Source organism: Lissotriton vulgaris, unplaced genomic scaffold (genome assembly GCF_964263255.1).
Source record: "Lissotriton vulgaris unplaced genomic scaffold, aLisVul1.2 SCAFFOLD_750, whole genome shotgun sequence".
Lineage (NCBI taxonomy): Eukaryota > Metazoa > Chordata > Amphibia > Caudata > Salamandridae > Lissotriton > Lissotriton vulgaris.
Window position 1 is genome coordinate 283,858 of NW_028245030.1, and position 25,477 is coordinate 309,334.

Sequence of the window (25,477 nt, forward strand, 5' to 3'; positions counted from 1 at the left end):
ACATAGCACCGCCTTTGTTTCCCCCAAACCCTAGCTTTGTCCATTGTTTCCTCCCAAACCCTAGCTTTGTCCATTGTTTCCTTCTCTTATCCAGTATTGGGGTATCTTTCATAGATTCACATGCCTGAATCATTCCCCGTCGCCGAGGCAGGAGTCCCACAGTAAATGCAAAAGTAGTGCCAAGAGTAAATAATAGTAGTAGGCTAAAAGAAAAAGCCTACGGCCTAAGTCTTAGTAGCCTATCTACATCATTACAGTAAAAAGAACCAAAGATTGGTCCCAGCCAATCAGCTGCTAGCACGCTCTAGAACCTTCCAGGGTGTGGAATTTAGTAAAATATCTACTGGTCCATGGGGCAGGTTGCTTCATAAATCTACTTGTCCTGGAACAAAATCCACTTGTCCCTTTAGTGCCATGTAGTGCGGAGACAAATTATGGTAGCTCTTATATAGCCTTTCCAATTATGCCAGGGCTCTTAATATAGTAGTGTTGGAATACTAGCAATCCCTTTATGTTACCACGTTTCCACAGATCCACATACTGGGACTGAAGGTAGTGGTAAGCAATAGTTCCAGGGTTGGAATGCCCTTTTGATCTGTGCAAACCAACTAACTTGCATGTTTTAAGGGTTTTCAACAACTCTTATCTAATCTTTTCCCATACTGAGAAATGTTGAAAATCCACTCCTGACAAAGGCAGATGTAAACCTTCTTCCAGAGTTGGGAAAAAAGTGGTTGGAGGGAAAATGAACTTGCAAACACTCAGGTTTTCGCATGAGCAAATCTACACATGCAAATTTGCTCATGCTAGAATGCAGCTCATAAATATATTCTAGGATTCACGAAAGCCATATAGCTGCACTTAATGCTAGGACATATACCAAGGGTGCACTTTTGAGACATTCTTTAATAACTGGGCCACACATTTTGGTCTGGCGTTACCATTACCTTTTGTGTGTATTAAAATTCTCTTTCATTCTCTGTATCGGCTGGCTTCACTGAGAGTGACAGCAGTCTGCTCTTTCACAAGTAGTTTTGTTCAGTGCCAGTAACTAATTTGGCAGATTGTGCTTTTTTGAGACCAAAAATATTTTTTGCTTTTGCCAATGTTTGTTATAATGGTGAGGGCCCGCCAGCTCTCACATCAATAAGGTTTTACAAAAACCGTGCCAAAACAAGTCACGCAATGCCAAATAAAAAGCTGACCACCAATTTCAGATCTACTGGCTTTGCCAATGTTTGTTTAATTTTATGTTTCCCATAATCTTATTGAAATTGGTTACACTGATTTTCCTATATGAATATTTTTGGGAAATACAAGGATGCATCAACACATTTTAATAAATGATGCTACAAAGAAATGCTACCTGAAATTTTACAGTAGTTTAGCAAATTGTTTTTTTTCCCGACTTTCATTTTTTGGGTAACATTTTATATTGAAAGCAAAGTATCATTAATCTTGCTTTCAAGCTTCTCCAAATAATTGCATCTATCAGAGAGCATTCTGGGAGCAATATGCATAGCCTCATATTGCTAAACTTTGAAACCGTGTGTACACATTTTTATATTGGAACCACTGTCAGCAGTGCATCAGAATTTACATTTACTTAAAGCGCTCACTCTAAAAATAAAGGCTTTCAATCAACCCCTTCCATGCTCATGAATGACAAGGTCAACTCGTCATGGGTGTTACCTGCGCTGTGCTTATGATGAGTTGACCTTGTCATGAAATTATAGTATTCATAAATCATCAGCACAGGAGGGGAAAACCCCCTAGCAGCCAAGGTGTTAATAAACCATAAACAAAACTATGAACAGCATTAACATATACACACACATAGTAACTTAACTGCAGTCAGTGCCCTTCCCTGATCCTTAATGTGATACTGCAAACTGGCAGCCAAAGGGTTTGTGCTGCAAGGGGTTGGGCCTACTTGTCCCAAGGACAAAATACACATTAAAACTTGTTGCCCTTGACCCCAAACAATATGTCCTGGGAGTCAGGCTATAAGAATTCCACATCCCTGCCTTCCCAGCAGAGGCAGCTCTCCTCAGATTTTCACCGCACGTCGTGTGTGAAGGGAGTCTCCCTGAGCTCTGCTCTTGCTTCTTTTTGGATCATCCAAGATCATACTTCATTTCTCTGACCCTATAAAGGCAGCAATATGGCAGATTGGCAGATTGGCAGAAAACAAGGTAATAGACTATGAAATATGTCTAACCTTTTCCTCAATAACTCTCACGTTCTTAGAGATGAGGCTTTCATTGGGACTACAGAGACTTTAATCTGCTACTTCTGATGAGCACAACAAGGATTTCTTCACCTCATAGGAGAGGTCAAAGGGAGAAGTCGCGCCAGGAGCCTCCAGAGGGCGCACATAAAAGCCATAAAGACTCACCTTGAGTCTTTATAAGGCACTTTTCACAGAGAGAGGCAATTGGAAAAAACTTCCTCAGAAGCTGATCCTACAACTCCCTTTTCATCCCTGACACTACATCCAGGAAATCCTCTTAACCTGACATTAGGAGTCCATAACAAAACTCCATGTCTAGTATTACTGCCTCACCAACATGGACCTCAGCTACGATGGTCTTGTCTACTATGGCCTCCTATGGCGGTCGTCTACGGTGGTAGTCTAAGACGGCCTCATCTATGGCGGTCGTCGACGACTGCCTCATCTATGATGGTCGTCGACGACTGCCTTATCTATGACGGTCGTCGACGACTGCCTCATCTATGGCGGTTGTCGACGACTGCCTCATCTATGACGGTCGTCGACAACGGCCTCATCTACGGCGGTCGTCGACGACTGCCTCATCTAAGACGGTCGTCGACGACTGCCTCATCTATGACGGTCGTCGACGACTGCCTCAGCTATGACTTTCGTCGACAACGGCCTCATCTACGACAGCCTCGTCTACAATGGTTGTCGGCGACGGCCTAGACAACGACGGCCTAGACAATGACGGCCTCGTCTATGATGGTCTCAACTACAATGACATTACCTAAGACAGCCTCAGCTCGAAGACAACCTCATCTACTATGGTCATCTACGACGGTCGTCTATGACAGCCTTATCAATGAAGCCTCATCTACGTATGGCCTCATCTATGTATGGCCTGATGTACAAATGGCCTCAATTACAAATGGCCCCATCTATGAATGGCCTCATCCACGGATGGCCATCATACGATTGCCTCATCTATGATTGCCTCATCTACGGATGGCATCACCTATGATTGCCTCATCTATGATGGTATTGTCTATGACTGTCATCTATCACAGCCTCATCATCTATGTATGGCCTCATCCACCAATTGCCTCATCCACCAATGGCCTCATCCACAAATGACCTCATCCACGGATGGCCGTTATAGGACTGCCTCATCTATGATCGCCTCATCTACGGGTGGCCTCACCTATGATTGCCTCATCTATGATGGCATTGTCTATGACTGTCGTCTCTGACAGCCTCATCTATGATAGTTATTCATGACGGTTATCTATGATGACGTTCTCGTCTGCAATAACCTCGCCTACATAACCATGTCTACGACTGCAAAGTCTATAATGAGATTGTCTACGATGGCCTCATCTATGACAACATCGTATACATAATTTAATGCAGCGGGCAGCAGCTAGATTTCAACTGCCAGTTACAGTCGAACAGACAGAATATTTCCTTCATGATTTCAAGGAAGAATCCAGGAAGATCACAAGAGTGGTACCTATAATAGACTACGTCTATTCCAGCAGTGCGTCCGCGCATAGAAAAGAAATACTGTACACCTGCTAACAGCCCATCCTGTCTAATAGGCCACCCTTCGGTCAGATTCCGTAATTTTACAGGCTGTCCAAGAACAATCTAAAACTCCGCAACGCCTATCACCACACCGCCTGACAAGGAACAACGTTGTATGGACCTTATAGGCAAAAAAAAAAAAGAAAATTCTCTATTTCGGCTGCGGCCTCTATTAGAGCTGCCAATCCTCTAGCCGTAATCGGCTGTTATGACCGTCAAATGTGGTCAGACATGGCGAGTCTCATTGACCTCATTCCTGAGGACCGAAGGCAGGAAGCAAGAAAGATTCTGTTAGGAAGAGAATGTGCCACATCGGAAACTATAGATTGCGCCCTGCACATCGTGAACACCAACTTCCGTCAGCTAGCAGGGGCTGCAGTGCTTAGACGCCAGGGATCGCTTAAACCCACTACTTTCAGACCTGAGAGGCAAACAAAGATTCTAGACATGGCCTATGATGGAGAGGTTTTGGTTTGGTAAACATATTGATGAAGCCTGTTGAGCTATAAGAACTGACACGGATACTGCACGATCATTAGGCACTCTTCAATACGGGCGCGGATCTTTCTGAGGAACGAGAGGACGTGGTTTTTCATCAAGAGGATACCAAAACCAACAGAATAAGCAGTATCAATCCCAGTACAGCCTTATAGCCAGACATCATACCGTAAATAGTCTACGACTAGTATCTCCCGTCAGGGTGGTAGAAAGAGATTACAGTATCAAAGCAGAGACACTAACCGGAAGCAGTGATCTCCACAGGGCGCCAACAATTTTAACCTCCTTACCTGTGGGCCCGAAGATTTCAGCTTTTGTTCACAAGTGGCAGGAAATTACATCAGACCAATGGGTTCTAGACCTAGAGACCAATGGCCACAACCTGGAATTCATCAAACAGCCAACTACTACTCCACCCAGGGGTCCCCCTCCCCACGTCTTCACAAGATTTTGAGTTGTTTAAACGAAGGAGATTTTATGGTTTCTCTGGATATGGAAGATGCATATTTTCGCATGCCTATCCACCCCAAAAAGTGCAAATATCTTCGCTTTCAAGTGGCTGGCGCCCATTAGAAGTTCAAAGTGCTCCAGTTTTGGCTGGAATCGGCACCAAGAACCTACACGAAGTGTATGGCACCAGTGGCAGCAGCATTGAGATCTTGAGCAATACAAGTATTCCCTTATCTAGACGATTGGCTGCTCAAAGGTCCTTCAGAACACGAAACCAAGATTTCCACAGCAGAATGTACCCATCTCTTCTCTTCTTTGGGGCTGATTCTCAACGACAGCAAATCAGTTACGTCCTCTCCAAGTCATGTTTTTTCTTGGAGCAAGGTTAGATACAGTCCAGTGCAATGCATTCTGGTCACACGGCCGCCAGCTACGTCTTCAAAAATTGACAAGGTTCCGGACCCAAGACGCTGTTTATTAAATATATGGGAGCCAAATGACCTTACGCACTCCGGGCAGAGTTGGGTAACATTGGGAATTGTGGTCGCGAAACGGAACATAGCGCAAAAATGGGATGGGACTGAAGTGCTATCACTTGCAGCGTGGAGAAGGGACATGGATGCAGCCGTGTTTGCCGAGAGGGCAGTGTACAGCAGCAGAGGATGCCCTAAAAAGTGGAGTAAAATCTGGGGGGCATGGAATAAATATAGGGGTGATATTTGTGAACCACCTTCGAACCACAAAGATGATGACTCGGACGAGATGTGATGATTGGTGGGTGAATGGACGGGGCCCGGTCTCCGATGTTGGGATAATGCAAATTGGTGACTTTATAATGATGATCAGTAATTATGGTGATGAAGTGTTGTGCTACACTGCTGTATTATGTATAAGAATGTTTTCTTGCTTTGTTGAAATGAAAATCAATAAAAAAAAAAAATGCAAAGTTTCATTTCAAAAAGAAGGTCCGTCACAGTCGGAAAGTTTGCTTTATTCCTGAGGATGAGCTCTTCAGCGATACATCTCATACCCTTGGCACGGCTCGAAATGAGACCTCTTCAGGAGAAACTGCAACTTAGATGGCAACAAGCCATGGGTTCGTTCGACAATGCCATCAAGGTCACGCCGTGCATGATAAATTCTCTGCATTAGTGGTCGCAGGCAGAGAATCTAACCCAGGGTCTCACGTTCCTACATACCATTCCAGATTTCGTTTTAACGACTGCTGCCTCCATGGAAGGATGGGGAGGTCATTTGCAGGACTTGCAGATTCATGGAAGATGGTCTCAAAGACAAAAACAGCAGATCAACAGGCTGGAGCTCCGTGCCGTTTTTCTGTCTCTCCAAGCATTCCTCCTGAGGATTCCGGGTTCCCCTGTGCTAGTCCGGACCGACAATACCATCAGCATGTATAATATCAACAAACAAGGAGGAACAAAATCAGCTACGCTCTCGCAAGAGGATCAGGAATTGTGGGAAGGGGTCACATTCCACAAGATGCCCTGAGAGACGAACATGTTGGGGGTCTCCACAATACCCTGGTGGACACGCTGAGCTCGTCTCAGTAGGACTGTCACGAGTGGAAGCTGGAAAAGGAACAGGCTAACCCAGTGTTCCAAGCTTGGGTCAAACCAGCACTGGATCCGTTCGCAACGAGCAAGAACAAGGAATGCCGATATTATGCCAGGAGGTTCCCTCAACAGGGATCAAGAGGGATGCGATGGTCAGGGATTTGTGCGTACGCTTTACCCCCAATACCATTGATTCCGAAGCTCCGCAAGATGAAGGTGGAAGGTTGCCATCTTATTCTGATTGAACCCCGTTGGCCAAGACAATATTAGTTCCAGGAACTTCTACTATTGTCTCAAGACAAGCCTATTCGCCTACTGCTGACGCCTACGATGTTGTCAAGGGACGGAGGCCATGTGGTTCATCCAGACCCACAGTTTTTGCACTTGCATGCATGGCTCCTCATTTCTTAGAGTTCAAGGACCTCAACATTTCACAGGACTGTCGTGAAATATTGGCCAAATCTCGTGCCTAAAGCACAATCAAGACTTATCGCCTCAAATGGAAGGGATTTTTCTGTTGGTGTGAGGCGAATAATATTCACTAAATTCAAGCTCCTGCAGAAAAAGTTCTCCATTATCTGCTTTCTCTAGCCAAGTCTCGGCTTACTTTTTCATCGGTCAAAGTACATCTTGCTGCTCTTTCCAGATTCAGGAAATGCTTAAACTGTATTTTTCTCTGCTCTTCTTCACTTGTCAAACAATTTATGAAAGGACTTTTCCGAGCCTTCACTCCAGTGCCAGCACCCCTCCAGAGTGAGAACTCAACACTGTGCTAGTGCAGTTAATGAAGCATACATTTGAGCCGATCCATAAAGCTGATCTCAAATTCCTCACTTGGAAGGTTGCCCATTTACTGGCTCTTACCTCAAAAAAAAGGGGGGGTTAGTGAAATCCAAGTTTTCACTATAAGGAACCCTTTTTAGGTTTCGCCTGGCGTCCGCTGCGCAGCAGCGTTCGTGCAGGCGAAATCTTTTGAGAACAGTGTATGTGGCTTTGTCCCGCCTCTCTCTTCCATTGGCTAGCTCCATAAATGGAGACTAGCAATTGGAAGAGAGAGGCGTCCTTCATTGTCCGAGGCGATTCGTGGGCGTTCCGTACATTTTTTCCCTCTCCGCCCCCTTGCGATCGTCATTGCGGCGGTGGGTGGCGGTTTATTTATTTATTTATTTTATGTTTGTTTTGGTCATTTCTCCGAAGATGGCGGCCGGGCAGTAGCTTACTTGGTAAGCTCCGCAGTGCCGTCTTGTTTTCCTACTGGTTGGATCTTGCTGGGGCTGTGTGCCCTGGTGAGTACCCTGTGTCTCTTGCCTTTTCGGAGAGTATCTTCTTTTGGCTGTCTATTGTAGTGTCTGGGGATTTCCAACAGACAGTGTTGCACTCTTGAACTTTTGCACGGGTTGTCTTTTGCCGTCCCTCCTGCACAGCCTTTGTATATCTCTGCTGCTGATAGCTCTCCGTGCTTCACCCCTGTATGCCTCTCCGCCTCGTGTGCACCCAGCGGCGGCTGTCTCTCCCTCTCCTCTTTGTCCCTGAGCCGGTCTCTCAGACCCTCCCTCTCTCCACCCATTCATGACAGTCTCCCACAGCCATCCCCTTCCTTGACTCCTCCGCCCACAATCTCTCCTCCCTCCATGGCTTCCTTTCCCTATCTCGTGACGTTCCTTCCCTCCCCCATTTACGGTAGCACACTGAAGGTATCTGTTTGTCTGTCTGACAGCCCCGAGCCGGTTCTCCACGGCCTCCGCATGCCCAGCTCCTCGGCGGGGGCGCTAGGGTTGTGACTGGTTTTGCACAATTCAGGGAAAGCCCCCACCGCCCCTCAAAGTTGCCACAGATACATATGCTGAATTAATTAATCTGGGTGCCCCTTGAAAGCAAGCTCACACATTTCCCATTCCCACCTGTAAATATGTCACACCAGGATTTTGCTTTACCTTCGGTGCATGTAGACTTGTTTAATCTCAATAGAAAATCAGGACTACAGGTCCCAGAATGCAAAGTACAACCCGAGGACTGGGTGAATGACGCATTGTTATGGGAAACTAGAGCCCTGCTTGGAGGGTGAGTATGAAACCACTCCAGCCGCAGGAGATTCCCATTTCCCTATTCAGCTGTCGTGCACAGCTCACACACTGGCTCTTTCAAAATGGCCCAATAGGCAGTGATAGACTGGTTGAATGGCCAGACCAACACTGGACACCTGCCAAATGGGAGGTGAGTTGAAAGGGGCTGTCTTGTAAGAGGATGTGGCATAACGGCTAGAGCGGCCGACCTTGCAGCTTGGGCACCGGGGTCGAGCCGAGGTAGGGACGCTCAAATATTCTTTGATCTGGCCAAATCATTTAATCTTCCAACGCCTAGAAATGAATATGTCCGTCTGCAATGCAATGTGTGCTCAAGTAAAGCGCTCTGATACCTTCGGGTCGAGTTCGCGCTATATAAAACTGGAAAAAGCAAAGCTAGGAAATTGTTTTTTTTTTTTCACAACCAATTTTATTGAGCAAAAGAGTATCAAGAATGTGGTATCTTCACACACCAAGATCCCCACAACAGTATCAATGTAATGGTGACATACATAGTATTCCATGAAGCAAGTGTCAATGAAGCTCAGCTTTAAAAATGCCCTAACAGCCCACCCCAACCCCAACTACACCCCCACCCGTACCCAACACCCCCCCCCCCCGCCACACATGTACAGAAGCAACACAAAGACGATACACATAGAAGAAGCAGGTATAATGCAACCAGGGTTTTGCCATTTGGGCCAGAAGAGTCACTGCGATCAAATGTCCTCCTCCTGCTCCGCCGGGGGTTCCAAGGACAGGCCGCGGTAGTCGGCCCATCGCTTCCAGATCTTGAAATGTTTGCGTGGGCAGCCCCGCGCCTCAAAGACCGGTTTTTCAAGACCCATAAAGTAGTCCAGCCCAGCCTTCCATGCAGACAGGGGGGGGGCCCTCACAGATTTCCAGGCCCGAGCCAGGTCACGCTTAGCAACCACCAGGCCCAGGAGCAACAGATGACGCTTATACATGTTGCCCCCAACCCCTTCCATAATGTGCAGCAGGCCTAGCCGGTGGGTTCGAGGAAGATCCCAGCCCAGGACCTCAGCCAGGCAACTCCATACGCCCCTCCAGAATCCAGCCAGGCGACCACACGACCACACCGTATGCAGCAGGGAGCCAGGCACTTCCCCACAGCGCAGGCACTCCGATGACGCAATCAAACCAGCCTTCCACAGACGCTCACGTGTATAATAGGCACGATGCAGGTATTTGAATTGTATCAGGCGGAGCCGAACCGCAATAGCGGTGCCGCGCGGGGACTCCAGCGCCTCCCTCCAATCGTCCTCATCCAGGGCGCCCACGTCTACCTCCCACGCCTCCCGAAGACTTCCATCCACAGGGGTCAAAAGTGCACTGCACAATGTCCACACGAGGCAAATGCCTCACTGCTAACAGTCCCTTGTGCGCAAAGCGGGAGCTGGGCTATCCTTACCAGGAAATTGAAGGCTCCGTGGAGCGTGCGCCAGCAATTGCCCAGCTCCTCGGTTGTGGCGGAGCTCCAGAACTGTGCCGCCGGCAGGCCCAGGATACTATTGCACAAACTCTTCCTCTATAACAAAAGAAGCAGGAGCCTCGAGGGGTCAGGTAAGGCGGGTTTATTCAGCATTAAGGGCAACTTGGTGGCGGCAAATGCATTTCGGCAAAAACGCCTTTCTCAATACCCTGCACCAAAGTCCTTCATGTGTCTAATGTCCGCTGCCTCTTAAATACATCTTGGCGTGGACCGCTCCTCCCCCTGCTGATTGTCGAGCCCACCTGCAGCAGTCCAGTAACATCCAAGGACTACAGCTCCCAGCAAGCCATATGTTCAGAGCAAGTCGGGCTGGTGAAGTGGGGAAGATGTGGAGTGTAGTCTCCACCGCGGCCACAGGGCAGACGGAGACCAGGCTTGTATTGTCCCAATGCCGAGTAATCCGTCCTCCTGTCCCCTCATGCCACCACAGCCCCACGCACAGACTTCCATCCACAGGGGTCAAAAGTGCACTGCACAATGTCCACACGAGGCAAATGCCTCACTGCTAACAGTCCCTTGTGCGCGAAGCGGGAGCTGGGCTATCCTTACCAGGAAATTGAAGGCTCCGTGGAGCGTGCGCCAGCAATTGCCCAGCTCCTCGGTTGTGGCGGAGCTCCAGAACTGTGCCGCCGGCAGGCCCAGGATACTATTGCACAAACTCTTCCTCCATAACAAAAGAAGCAGGAGCCTCGAGGGGTCAGGTAAGGCGGGTTTATTCAGCATTAAGGGCAACTTGGTGGCGGCAAATGCATTTCGGCAAAAATATATATTTTACTTGGATATAGCTTAGCTTTCTTTAAGACTACTCCATTTGAAAAAGAAAACAAAGATGTTTTTCAAACACTGAGGATGCTATTTGGGAGTTTTGGCATGTGAATCTATGAAAGATACTCCAATACTGGATAAGAAAACAAGTTACTTACCTGTAACTACAGTTATACAGTATTGGTATCTTTCATAGATTCACATGCACCCACGCTCCTCCCCGGCAAGTCAGTTCTCTACATCTGGGATACTTACTTCTAACTTGTGCTAGGAAAATCTGAGGAGAACTGCCTCTGCTGGGTAGGTTCTAGAGGGTGCTAGCAGCTGATTGGCTAGGACCAATCTTTGGTTTTTTTACTATAATGATGTAGATAGGCTACTAAGACTTAGGCCGTAGGCTTTTTCTTTTAGCCTACTACTATTATTTACTCTTGGCACTACTTTTGTATTTACCATGGGACTCCTGCCTCGGCGACGGGGAATGATTCAGGCATGTGAATCTATGAAAGATACCAATACTGGATAACTGTAGTTACAGGTAAGTAACTTGCGTTCTTCCCATCTGACATTTTATTGTATGAATCCCTTCCCCACCATTCCTCTGTTGCTACCCCTGCCCTAACTGTAATTTTTCACCCCAAAAATTCAAAGGACCCGGCAGCTTCTTTGCTATCAGTGCCCTCCTTTAACTAACTGCGTTTTTGCAAATTTTTTAAGTTTTTCTTAATTTACTACAAGATAGGCGTCCGGTATCTCGGAATAGTACATTAAAAAAATGTTCACCTTGTCATGACGTAAGCATGCACATGCATGTGTAATCACACAGGCACCTTGTTTTGGCTTTGTTTTGCTCTGGCTAAGCAAAAAGTTCATCTAACGTCTTTCAATAGCACAACCTATTAGCTTTGTAAGGACGTGTGCACCTTATTCATCTTTTTCATTTTGGTATTTGATTCAAACAAATTACCACTTTTTTTAGGTTCATATGTGGATTAAACTTTCAAGGCCTCCGTTTAGTTGTGTCCATTTAATTCTTGTTATCTTAATAACCACTAAATAATAACTTTTTTGTACCAGCCATACCTATTGTTTTTTTGTGACTCCCATAGCATGCATGGCAGATCTCTCAAAGCCTTGCTGACTTTAATCACAATTCTCATTTTCATGAGCTCTTATTTCTATGCTCCTTCATAGTGTCCAGTCCTCCACATTTCTTTTCAGGGCTCTAAGAGTTGCTCCAATGTTTGTGGACATCCGAAGAAGTGATTACATTTGTCTTGCTTTTTGCGACTTAGCAAGACAACAGCGGACTACTTTAGGGCAGGCTGACATACTCCACTGCCATATAAAAGAGGGGTTATGTGAGTGAGGGGCAAATGGAGCATCTGACCAATTTTGGCAGATTTCCTAGTATTGCTGACTACTAAATGACTACCTAAATATTTTCTAATGGCAGTATTTTTACACCCTTTAGTTTATCGGTCGTTTGAAAGGTTCCATTCCAGACCTGCAGTTCTTCCAGACAAGGAGAGCAAACAAACATTATTTTCCAAAGATGGAATGTGCTTTGGTTTTGAGGAGTGCCAAACACACTTTTTAATCAGTCAATCCTAATTACGTTTGATGGGATTTTTGGTCAAATACCCTAAAAAACCCAAAGAAAAGCCAGAAGCATTTGACATCCTTCTGGTGTGCTGTATCCACTCATACGCCGAAATGCTACAAATGTGGCTGGTTTAGCTGGCTTGGGTATTAAAATGCTTTAGTACCTTATGGCGGCTATTAATGGGGTCCAGACATCGTTGGGTCTAAAAATGGAAGCCCTTGATACTAAATTGGATACGGTCACCATTGAAATGGGATTGCTCCGGACTGACCTTGCGAAAACTAATGAAAAGGTCAAGTCGCTCGAACTTAAAACTAATGGTGTACTCGATGATGTGAGTCAGCTACAGCTGGAGGTACAGGACCTTAAGATAGCAGGAACCCTTACGGACCGTAATCTTGACGACTATGAAGGGAGGCTCAGGCGCAACAACATCCGCGTTCTTGGTCAGCCCGAGAAAACAGAAGGCCACGCACAGGACCTGTTTATTGAAACTCTTATTCTTGACCATCATAAACCCAAAGGACTCAGAACTCTGTTCACGGTCAAACGAGCACATAGAGTCCCGGGAGGAAGGCCAAAACCGAGAGCGCCCCCTCGTCCGATGATTGTTCGGGTCCTGAATTTTCGGGACAGGGATGTGATTCTGCAGGCGGCACTGAATGGACCCCCATTGCAGTATGAGAATGTGACCCTCTCCTTCTTCCCGGACTTCACCCAGTCAGTCCAGAGACAGCGTCAGAGCTTTCTTTCAATAAAGAAAAAGCTGAGAGAAAAAGGACTGAAGTATGCGATGATGTTTCCGGCCCGGCTTCGAGTGGAACTCAATGGAAAGGCATGGTTCTTTGACAATCCTGAAGTTGCGGCGGACTGGTTGGATAGTGTGGTGGCCTCGGCGAGGGAAGGCCAGGATCGGGGCGAGATGGGAGATCAAGAATAATTTGAAACGGTGACAATGGGGTGTATGTAGTAATGTGCTGAGATCGGGGGTGGGGAGGGTGAGACGCAGCTCTTTTCTGATTTGCTTTCATACCGGGGTAGTTGCGATTAAGTTGGGAGCGGGGTGGCTGATGAGCGAGTGTAGGCCCTCCCTCTATTTTCTCTACTTCTGTTTAGTTGTAGATTAGTACTTGTTTGTTGGGGGCGACAGGCACACTGCTAGTTGGGGATGCGCGTAAGCGATATGCAGGGGTGCAGGGTGGGGGGAAAGAGACGAAGGGTTGAAGAGTACTCGGTAGTATGGTATGCCAACCTATTAGTCTTTGGTTTTATTTTTGTATTATTGATTGTCACATTATTGGCGATGAGGGTAAGAAGGCTCTTTGTATTATTGATTGTCACATTATCGGCTATTTATTTAATTGTTTTAATGTTTTGTTTTTTGTTTGACGGCATCAGTGCATTGTATTTGGTTAGCATGCAGCAAGTACGGAGGGGCCATTTTCCTTTTTCTCATGATGACGGGGGGTAGTGAACTCAAGGATTTAAGTTGGAATGTGAATGGATTGGGGGATAAAATAAAACGTAGTGTGGTGATCCAATATCTCAAACGCAAAGCACCGGATGTGGTCATGTTGCAGGAAACGCACTTCGTTGGAAACTCCTGTATGGCAATGCATAGAATGGGGTATAAGTTGGTTGCCCATGCAGGATTTACGTCGGGCTCTGGGGGGTTGGAATCCTAATTCGGAGAGCGCTACCATTGGTTATAGACGCTACATGGGTGGATGACAGGGGAAGGTACGTCGAGGTCTTGGGTCGCTGGGAGGGGCATGTACTTACTCTTGTATCAGTCTACATCCCCTCGGGTTTACAGTCTACCTCATTTATTGATCTGGGAAAAATGTTGCTTGAATTGCCGGAAGGGCTGTTGATCCTGGGTGGAGACTACAATGCAGTGATTTCGGGGTTCCTAGACAGACATCCCCCCCATGAGGTGGGGCGTTCCCAGAAGTGAATGCCCGATTTTCTTGATGCCATGCGTTTTGTAGATCGTTGGCGATTGTTTCACCCAGAAAAGAAACAATACACATTCCACTCTGGTGCACATGGTAGCCTCTCCCGTCTGGACTATTGTCTGGTCCCGGCGGCTCAAACATCTTATGTAACTGAGGTGATTCACCTTGCTAGGGGTATCTCTGATCACTCCCCACTTTGGATTTGATTCTGTGTCGCCCCAAATTCTGCTGGTAGGGTCGCCCATGTTAACCACTGGTATCTGCGAAATCCCACAACTCGGAAAGAGCTCATAAAAGCTCTAGATGAATATTTTACAAATAACGAGGGATCGGTTTCCTCATCGGTATCTCTATGGGAGGCTTTTAAAACGGTCATTAGGGGTCAAGCCCTATCATTGATAGCTGGAAGCAGGAAAGACCGTAATAAAGAAATTGTAGAAGCGGAAATGGAGAACGGTAGGCTGGAGGAGGAACAGGAGCAGGGGGTGACGCAGGCTAACTTACATATCCTGAACCTTAAGCAACATGATTATAATCACTGGTCACTGATATGGCTAAGACACTTGGGAGGGAACAACAGGGTAGGCTTTATGACCTAGGGGATAAGGTAGGAAAGCTTATTGCTTGGCTGGACAAAAGAGATGGTGCTGGACGTATTGTCCCAGAACTTATTTCAGATGAAGGAGAGCTGATTACTGACCCTCAAAGAATTGTGACGCCTTTGCTGAATATTTTCAAACGTTCTACTCTTCGGTCTCGGATAGACCTGTGGAAGACTCCAATTTGCTGCTCCGAGATGTACGGCTCCCCTGTTTGTCCAAAGAGGAGGGTGATTTTATGAATAGTGAATTGACACTGGATGAAATAGCCCAAGCCATCCGTACTTTGAATTTGGGTAAGGCTTTAGGACCCAATGGGCTTCCGATCGAGCTTTATAAGCTCAGACCGGACAAGTTGGCTCGACACCTGAAGAACATGTTTGTAGAGGCCCGTGAAAGGGGAATATTGCCTAGAGATCAGAGAGTGGTGTCGGTGGTGGTAATCCATAAGGAGGGCAAGCCGAAGAATAAATGTGCCTCATATCGTCCTATTTCTTTATTAAACGCGGAACCTAAAATTTTGGCTAAACTTCTCTCGAACAGAATGGTAAAAGTGATCGGTGGCCTTATTCACCCGGATCAGTCAGGCTTTATTCCCCACAGGAATACGGCCCTGAATCTACGCAGACTGCATGGCGTAATAGCAAGAGCGCATACTTTGCAGGAACCGGCTGTGGTCGCCTCTCTTGACGCGAACATGGCCTTTGATACAGTGGAATGGTCCTATCTGTGGGCGGTCTTGGCCAAATTTGGATTCGGCTCTGAATTTATCGGGTGGGTGCGTTTATTATACGCTGAGCCGCTTGCCCAGGTGGTTGTTAATGGCCGGGTTTCAGCGCAGGTTTGTTTGAGTCTTGGCACGCGGCAGGGTTGCCCCCTCTCCCCTCTTCTTTTTTCACTGGCACTGGAATCCCTGGCGGCTTGGATTCGCTGGGAACCATCGATCCGGGGAATACAGTGGTCCCCTGAGTGGGAAGACAGGATCTCCTTGTATGCTGACAATATCCTGCTCTACCTGACCTCTCCTCGGAAATCCCTTATGGTGGTGTGTGAAGGGTTGGCATCCTTTGGCAAAAATTCCGGCCTTACCATTAATTGGGGGAAATCTCTACTATATGTCCTCAGTGGAGAAACTCCAGTCCCCCCCAGAAACTGCCCCATCCAGATTACCACGACTGGGTTTAAATATTTGGGTATTTTTGTAACACTTGATCCAGCAGTTAGGTAGAGTGCAAACCTCCTACCCCCACTGCTGAAGCTCAGGAGTGATTCGGCTCATTCGCGGAAACGTCCGATTTCTTTATTGGGAAGAGCGGCCCTCTTTAAAATGATGGCCCTGCCCTGCTTTATTTATGCCCTGCAAAATACTCTGGATGCAGTGCCCGACAGTTATTTTCGCGAGATAATGGGATTGCAGCGCAGTCTTTTATGGGACGGTAAACCCCGTATTGCATTAGCCAAGCTGACGCTCCCATGGTATGACGGAGGTATTGTCCTACCGGATATCAAACAGTATTATCGGTCTTCTCAGCTGGCTGCTATTATCCATGCCACATACGGGTCCGTGATTGACCCAGGGTACGCAATGGATAGGTGGCTTCTTCCGGGAGGAAGTTACAATAGAGCATTGTATTCTAGACCAGCGAAGCTGAAGTTAACGGGCCCAACCAAACATGCAGTGAAGATCTGGCATGGTGCCACAAGTTCTCTGGGGTGGAGAGGTAGGCTGACGTTGGCCACCCCCCTTTTTGACTCCGAAAAGCTGGGTAACCTGTGGAACACGAAGGGCTTTGATAAATGGGAGCTGATAGGAATCCTGTCTGTTAAAGATATATGGAGTAAGGGACGGATTAAGTCATTTAAGGAAATGCAGAAGGAATTTGAGCTATCCGGGGTTGAATATTTTCGCTATGCGCAGGTTCAGCACTCATTACAAGCTGCCCTCTATGGAGATGTAGAATTGCTGGAGGCGTCACCCCTTGAGGATAGAATCTTAGATGGTCATCTCCCCGACAAAACGATTTCCCTGATTTATAAAAATCTAATTAACACTAGAACTGACCTGCTCGGGACTTGAGAGATAAGTGGATGAGGGACGGAATAGAATTAGATGATGAGGACTGGCAGGCAGCTGTCTCTTCCCCGAAAGTGGTCGCTATTCCTGCATGGTTACGACTAGTACAGTTGAAGATCTTACACAGGATCTATGTCGCGGGTCCCCGGTTGGTTCAGATAGGATTGGCGGATGAGGGACTGTGCAGACGCAAATGTGGTCTCTTGGGTACATTCTTCCATATTATCTGGGAGTGTCGATACATAGCCCAGTATTGGAAGGAGATTCACAACACTATGCAGGTAGTTACAGGTGTGTCCCTGCAGCCGGAGGCGCGCAGATGTCTCCTCAACATATGGGAGCCCACGGATCTTACGACGGCACAGACACAGTGGGTCATGTTGGGCTGTATGGTAGCTAAAATAAATATTGCTCAAAAGTGGGGATCAGATACTCCGCCCACCCTTGAAGATTGGGAGAAGGATATGGATTGGTGCATGTTTCGTGAAAAGACAGTGTATGTGTCGAGGGGCGTCCCCGGAAGTGGACTTTAACCTGGAGTCGGTGGAATGAACACAGAGGAGAGATTTGTGGACCACCTAGAGACTCTGTTATCGACGCTCCCTCATCCCCATGAATGGTTTTTTATGTATACGTACTTTTGTTCTTCGCCCCCCCCTATTAATATACTGCTAAATGTGATATGCTTCTTCAGTACTGTGTCTTTTGTTGATGCCTTGTTTTAATAAAAAGATATGTTAAAAAAAACTGCTTTTTAGTGAGGTGCTAATGGCACATCCACAATGACCAATATCCTTCTTGCAAGGAGCTGTCCAAGACATTTATTGAGGGAGCTCTTTAAAAAACATTAAAACACTTTTATTCTTCCTTGAACTTCAGTGCCAACATGTGTTTAATCCTAAAGTGCGACTGACTCAAAGCTTTCTGCAGCATGATTGAAATTCAAGTCAAAGAAGAGTGGTATAGAGCAGTACCGGAATTTGGTAAAGACTGCTGGTACATTAGAAAATGCCTTCTGTGTATAGCGTAAGTCTCAGTTTGCTTTTCTCATAGAAATGTAACCATGAAGTGCTTCATATTTGGAATAATATGTGCACTCTTAACTGAATTGTCATCAATAAGCCTGTCATGACATTTTGTTACCATACATGTTAGCAATATATTGTGACTTGCTGTTGGATGCTGTTCCTTTATAGTACGTTATGAAAAACAGGGTTAGACCCAATAAAGTCAATGGGGACCTGGGTAATAATTAGAATGAAAGGAAAGGGTCCTCAGACAAGCAAGGAAGACATTTACAAGTTCATTCAGTTATATTAATCTAAAGAACAAAGTTATTGGATGCAAAAGAGAGTTTATTTCAAAATTGCATACACATCCCATTCAATTGGGTTTGAAATCATATTTTTATCAACAAGTTTCTGAGCGTTTATGTGCCCACATTCACAACAGGGAGGGGTGAAGTGAGGGAAGTGTCAAGGGTGGGATAGGTGTGATCTGAATCATTCAGTGACAAATCTTATTCTTAGTCTGGAAAATATATACAAGTGGTCCCTTAAAGTAAAGGCCACATCATGAGGCTCCTAAAGAGTCCAGATTGTAGCTGGCAAAAAAGGCCTAACTCCGTTAGAGCGATAAGTGCATAGATTGGGACCGGAGTTGGTCTACGGTTGTATAGTCGTCTACGTTTCGACCCAAACAGACAGTAGGATGCTTCTCCTTACGGACGGGTCTTCATCAGGACAAAGAGTTGTGGGTGGGCAAACTCCTAAGGAATAATTAAAAACTAATTAGATACACACCCATCTCGTTATGAATTCAAAAAAAGGGTGGAGCAAGATGAATCATTAAAAAACCGTGTTGTCTTTCTATATCTGATTCCAACATTGTTAGTTTAAGTAATAGTCAAAAGACTAGTTCTCACCTTCCGCCTGGGCGAGAAGGTGTGACCAACTACAGGGAATTCGTCATCCGGAGTCAAGGTAGTAACTGTAGATAACCAGATTTCTACAGTTGTTTCTGATGTCAACTAATACAAACGAGAGTTAAACATTAAAGTAAGATTATAGCACATCCCTTATCCAAGATTCACAGGAAACACTAGGCTAGTAAAACAGTAAGAGTATCTTTTGAGAAATGCCACACTATGGTTTTACCTATTGGTCTCTGAACGTGCGAGTCTCTTCAGGTTCTGACACAGTTGCTTATCAGTAGATTTGGATTTACCCCCTACAGAACGAGAGAGGTTATTTATCTGCAAAAGCAATGTTATATAAATATAGCCGCACATGATCTTAAGCGGATTGGACTCGTGGAGGGCTTACCGCTATCCTGTAGTTTATCGGGTGAGTGGAAAGGACTCTGCGTAACCAGCGCCCTTAAGTCACTGTTAATTCCATCAGGAGTAACTACAAATTTCTAAGAGAGGCCTGAATGTGAAAGAGAGAACATTTTACAAATTTCAATTAATAGTGAGATAGATATTCACTCTGTTCCAGAAACATTTTAAAACACTAGTAAACATGTTCTGGGGCTTACCGCTAATAATAAGTAAAGTCTGGCCATCAAAATGTATAAATAGGACCATTTATAGCCATTTTTTTCGGCTTAAATATAGTAAGCAATGAATAATAATGGACATTTGGTGTTTGTTGTTTATTTATAATCAGGGTTCGGTTACCAATTTCAAGATAAACCTTTTTCTCAAATATGACAAACTGGATTAATCGGTCATAGGCAGATTCCATTTTGATGGCCAGACTTTACTTATTATTAGCGGTAAGCCCCAGAACATGTTTACTAGTGTTTTAAAATGTTTCTGGAACAGAGTGAATATCTATCTCACTATTAATTGAAATTTGTAAAATGTTCTCTCTTTCACATTCAGGCCTCTCTTAGAAATTTGTAGTTACTCCTGATGGAATTAACAGTGACTTAAGGGCGCTGGTTACGCAGAGTCCTTTCCACTCACCCGATAAACTACAGGATAGCGGTAAGCCCTCCACGAGTCCAATCCGCTTAAGATCATGTGCGGCTATATTTATATAACATTGCTTTTGCAGATAAATAACCTCTCTCGTTCTGTAGGGGGTAAATCCAAATCTACTGATAAGCAACTGTGTCAGAACCTGAAGAGACTCGCACGTTCAGAGACCAATAGGTAAAACCATAGTGTGGCATTTCTCAAAAGATACTCTTACTGTTTTACTAGCCTAGTGTTTCCTGTGAATCTTGGATAAGGGATGTGCTATAATCTTACTTTAATGTTTAACTCTCGTTTGTATTAGTTGACATCAGAAACAACTGTAGAAATCTGGTTATCTACATTTACTACCTTGACTCCGGATGACGAATTCCCTGTAGTTGGTCACACCTTCTCGCCCAGGCGGAAGGTGAGAACTAGTCTTTTGACTATTACTTAAACTAACAATGTTGGAATCAGATATAGAAAGACAACATGGTTTTTTAATGATTTATCTTGCTCCACCCTTTTTTTGAATTCATAACGAGATGGGTGTGTATCTAATTAGTTTTTAATTATTCCTTAGGAGTTTGCCCACCCACAACTCTTTGTCCTGATGAAGACCCGTCCATAAGGAGAAGCATCCTACTGTCTGTTTGGGTCGAAACGTAGACGACTATACAACCGTAGACCAACTCCGGTCCCAATCTATGCACTTATCGCTCTAACGGAGTTAGGCCTTTTTTGCCAGCTACAATCTGGACTCTTTAGGAGCCTCATGATGTGGCCTTTACTTTAAGGGACCACTTGTATATATTTTCCAGACTAAGAATAAGATTTGTCACTGAATGATTCAGATAACACCTATCCCACCCTTGACACTTCCCTCACTTCAACCCTCCCTGTTGTGAATGTGGGCACATAAACGCTCAGAAACTTGTTGATAAAAATATGATTTCAAACCCAATTGAATGGGATGTGTATGCAATTTTGAAATAAACTCTCTTTTGCATCCAATAACTTTGTTCTTTGGATTAATATAACTGAATGAACTTGTAAATGTCTTCCTTGCTTGTCTGAGGACCCCTTCCGTTCCTTTATAGTAGACCAAAGATAATACTTCCACCTACTCCTTTTTATAGTGTTGGACACTCTCCTATCTTTAGGTTTCGCCTACGTGGCGCACATGCTCTGCATAGGAGAGAGACCTAATGCCACCGGCACAGCTTTGGGGGCAAATACGTGCACACGTGGCATTGCTTGCAATGGCAACGCGTGCACGTCTGACTATTAGCTTGTGGGAGCGGCAGCGCCATATGGTTACACGCTCCCGCAAGGGAATCGCGCAGGCCCCCTCCCCTGCTGCTACGCATTTGTGAACACATTCCTCCGTGGACCAAGATGACAGACGGCTTGGAAATGGTGACGTTCAGCTCTCTGGAGGTGCTGCCTTACGTTGCGCTCGGTGAGCCTGGGCTTGGCGCTGTACATTATGTTCTCCAGCGCGCTCATACTTGTGATTTATACGGTCGACCTGGCTCACGGCAGAGACTCAACTTTGGCAGGCATGGTGCTGGCCTATCTCTGTGGGGTGTTATTGATGCTGGTGGCACTGGGTATGATGTGTGGGGTTTTGAAGGCCATCCCGTCACTATTGCTACCCTTCCTCGCATTGAAGCAGCTCTTATGCCTACGACTTAACCTCACCTTTGCAGCCAGTGGCGACACTTCCACCACCTTTCTCTGGAATTGTCCGCAGGCAAGGCAGAGTTTTCACCACAAGAGTGTTTCTTCAGTGCCACAGACAGGCGCTTACATTCCCCGGTGTGGTGTAGGATGTGAACCTGCCACATTAGTGCCCTGAAAATCTGCTGGCAGCCCTTGGAATCAAAACAATTTACACGTTGGTTACAAATAAAAATGATCTAACAATCAGTATTATGCATCAACTGACTAATTAATGATTTACGTTCTAGAAAAATACATTTTCATAGCATTGCTTTCCTTAAAATGGCCCTCAATAGTGCATTGTGTGCAGCCACGCCACCTACGCTGCTGTCAGGATGGACTGAGTGACGCAATCACGTGCGCCTTGCTTTGCTCTTATAAATGAACGTTATCTAGGGGACTTATCAATCCACAAACATCTGCTACTTACCTAGCACTGCGACAGGCACGCAATGTATGATCGACCGTAGGTAGGTAGCTTGTTGTTTGCTTTCAGTTAGTGCACCTGAATCCGGATTCTGGCCCCGCCCACCTCCCTCTCCCAGAATCAAATGTGATTTTCCTTAACACCTCGTACACCCGCGTTATTCGGACGGGAGCGCGTCTGAACAAAGCCACACCTTTGCTGTTGCATATGTACACCACTAAGAAGTAGGTCAGAGCAGAGCTGTAAGTGCTTACATTTTTGGGAAACATACTGACGATTTCTGAACAATTAACTAATCTAAAAAAATACAGGTAATCCTTGTCCGGTGGCTTAGTGGACTAATACATCGACTGTAGGGGCCTGTGTTCGACTTCAGGGCCACAGGTTAAAATCGCATTGTCAATTCATCTTTTTGAGGTAATAAAATGAGTACCCTTGAGTAACAGTAAAAGTATGTTATGAAGTATCAAGAGATACCCTTGGGGGAACGTACACTTTGGAAGTACTTATGTCAGTGATTTAGATCCCATATATAGTTCACGTTTACTCCCTTAGTGTTAACTAGTCCCAGGATGACGTGTTTATGTATTTTATTCATGCCTATATTACTTCTCTAATATCACTCAGCTGAGCTGCCGCTGAGTGTTTATACCGGCTAGGATTAAAAGCTCCGGAGCTGAGGTCGAACATAAGGCGAGTTTCTCTCAGTGCCTGTCAGTGTGTCAAAGAGGAGTACAGAATATGGTCATCAAGCCTCGAGCTTGAGAGCTCAGTAGCATCTGACTGACCTGCAGCTGAAACCGGAGCCTCTAGCTTCAGAATTGCTGAAGTGAAAATTACCCTGGTGACGTGAACTGTGGCTCTCGGATGTATGCAGGTGGAGTTTTTGTAGTATCCTCAGGTTGTAAATATGTTCATTTACTCCTCTGCATCTAGCTGCTCAGCCAGTGTGGGTGTTCAGGTTAGAATGTTAGTGTGAGTGGAATGTTTGGGTGCATGAGTGTTGTCAGTTGAGGATGGGCACAGCAGCTAGGAGGCTGCTCCTGGCGGGGCTGTTTGTTCCAGACTTATGCTTCCTGTTATCCTATTTATGGCTGAATAAACCTTCTACATAACTCTACTACATCTGCCTCGGTCACATCATTAAATGTATGTATGGACCAAGATACTACATATTTTATGGCGACGATCTGGAGCTAATCTCACGCACTAAAGGTAGTCTGATGCCAACTAAGATGTGGAGTACAGCAAGACTATGTGTAGGAAAGGATCTACTACACGTACCGATGAAGAGCAACTGTAGCAAGAAGAATCAAGTAACTAAGCGAAAAGAAACTGGTCAAGCATGCCTTGCAGCCCCACCAGGGTCCACTACACCGGACAGCCCAGCCAAGGCATTCTCTGCCTTCATCTCATCATCTTTAACATCAGTAGATACGATTACAAGCTTGCTTTCATCTTTAAGAAGAAACTGCGCCACAAGAAATGTCTGCAGTGCCTCAAAACGTTTACTGTGCCTCAACCAACGTATGTTATGCAGCAAGAAACAAGGTAATCAGTGGTTGTGTGCGTTATTAACCACCAGAGAGGGGTTTGAGTGGACTTTTTGGCGAGAGGCGTCCATTCAAAGTGACTCTGGTACTGTATGGCTCAATAACTGTTCAGTGGATGAGGAATACGCCATGTAACATGTTTAAGCTGCCGCCAACGTCTACAGTGGCAGGATCTGTTGTATGTGCCTCAAGATGTGGAAGTACTGACTGAGAAAGTGAGTTTCTGTATCCAGTTCCAGGATTTCATACTGTGGCTTTTCAAAAGAATATGCACAGGACACGTGGAATCAAAAATTTTCCGGTTTGCATCATTTGTGACTGTTCGTTTATGTGTTAAGAGAATAATCCACTCTGATTACTTCATGCCACATTTGCGTAATTACTGGGTGGGAGAATTTTCTATATACATCATATAACATGTTTATCCAGTCTTCATTGCTTTCCGACCTCAATAGAAAACAGTTATGTTTAATTCAAATTTAAATTTAAGCTCGCGCACCTTACCTGGGCATTCTGTTGTGACGAGCCTCTTCATCCTTTCATGACGTATTTGTGTCTCCACGATCTACGATGCTGCCAAAGTACGTTTGGGTCCAGGAGCGCGCCGTGGGCCACTCCAACTCGACATTCGTCTCCTGTGCGTGACTCCATTTTAAGATTGGTGAATGCAGGCGATGTGCAGTGATGTTTTAAGAACTTCTCCTTCTGACCTTTGCTGTGTGCTATGCTCATGAACGACGCCACACTTAACTGTAAAATGAGAGGCTGCATCACGGGTTCGTGTGCTAAATATTTTCTTTATCTTGACTTACAGCAGTCTCAGGAACAGTCATTTTTAAATCTCCCAGGCAACTCAGTTTCTTAAGACGAACTGCTTTTCAATGCTTTGCACTAGGTCACGGTGCCATCTAGTGTCTAAATTTGGAATTCATCTTTTGTAATCGAGACTATTATTCCACAAGTTTTATGACTATATACATATTGGAATTAGAGTCTAACCATCATTTAAAAGTATTTCAAGCATAATATGGGTGAGAGATCGCTCACCAGAGTTGTTATGTTAGTCTTTTCAGGAAGGTACTTGTTGGTTTATTTGAACTGCCACACCATTTATTTATTTATTTTTTATGTATTTTTACTGCATTTATTGCTGAAATGTTTTCTCTCACTGGTAAAAGAAGGCTATGTAGTGTCTTATTTTTGCAGTATGCCAACTTTCTTGATTTTCATTTCACATGTGAGGTTTTGTTGGCATGGGAGTGTTTTTTTTTTAGTCCTATGACCTATTGATTCACTATTGTAATCCCTGCATAGGGATGGGAGTGGGTTTTCAGTCCCATGACCTCATGTTCAAACCTTTTGATAGTGTTATCCCTATCTAGGGGATAGGAGTGGATTTTAGTCCCATCATCCCAAGTTTAAGATATTTTATCCCTGCTAAGGGATGGGAGTGGGTTTTTAGTCCCATGACCCCGTTCACATATTTTATCCCTGTCTAGGGATGGAATGTGGGTTTTGAGTCAACATCGTTAAAGAGCTCTCCAACCCCAACGCCGGAAACAACGACATCACCCCTTCGCAGGACCTCTGCAACTCCCTCGCCTCCTACTTCCACAACAAGATCGCGGACATACACAACAGCTTCAGCTCTCAACCGATGCACGCCACAACTGAACCACCGCCCCCCACCACCACCCTCCGCGCCTGGACCCCGATCAGCACCGAAGACACCATCCGCACGATGAACTCCATCCACTCCGGATCTCCGACCAACCCCTGCCCTCACCACGTCTTCAACAAGGCCGACGCTGTCATCGCACCCCACCTGCGGGATATCATCAACACCTCCTTCGACACCGCTACCTTCCCGGAGAGCTGGAAGCACGCCGAACTCAGCGCTCTACTAAA

At 45.5% G+C, this 25,477-nt stretch overlaps 1 protein-coding gene across 1 annotated transcript in view; it reads left to right on the plus strand.

The window, feature by feature from the left end:
- The window catches only part of LOC147666656 (phosphatidylinositide 4-phosphatase SAC2-like), a 241,221-nt gene that overhangs the window by 210,516 nt on the left and 5,228 nt on the right, over positions 1-25,477 (plus strand). The window lies entirely within an intron of this gene.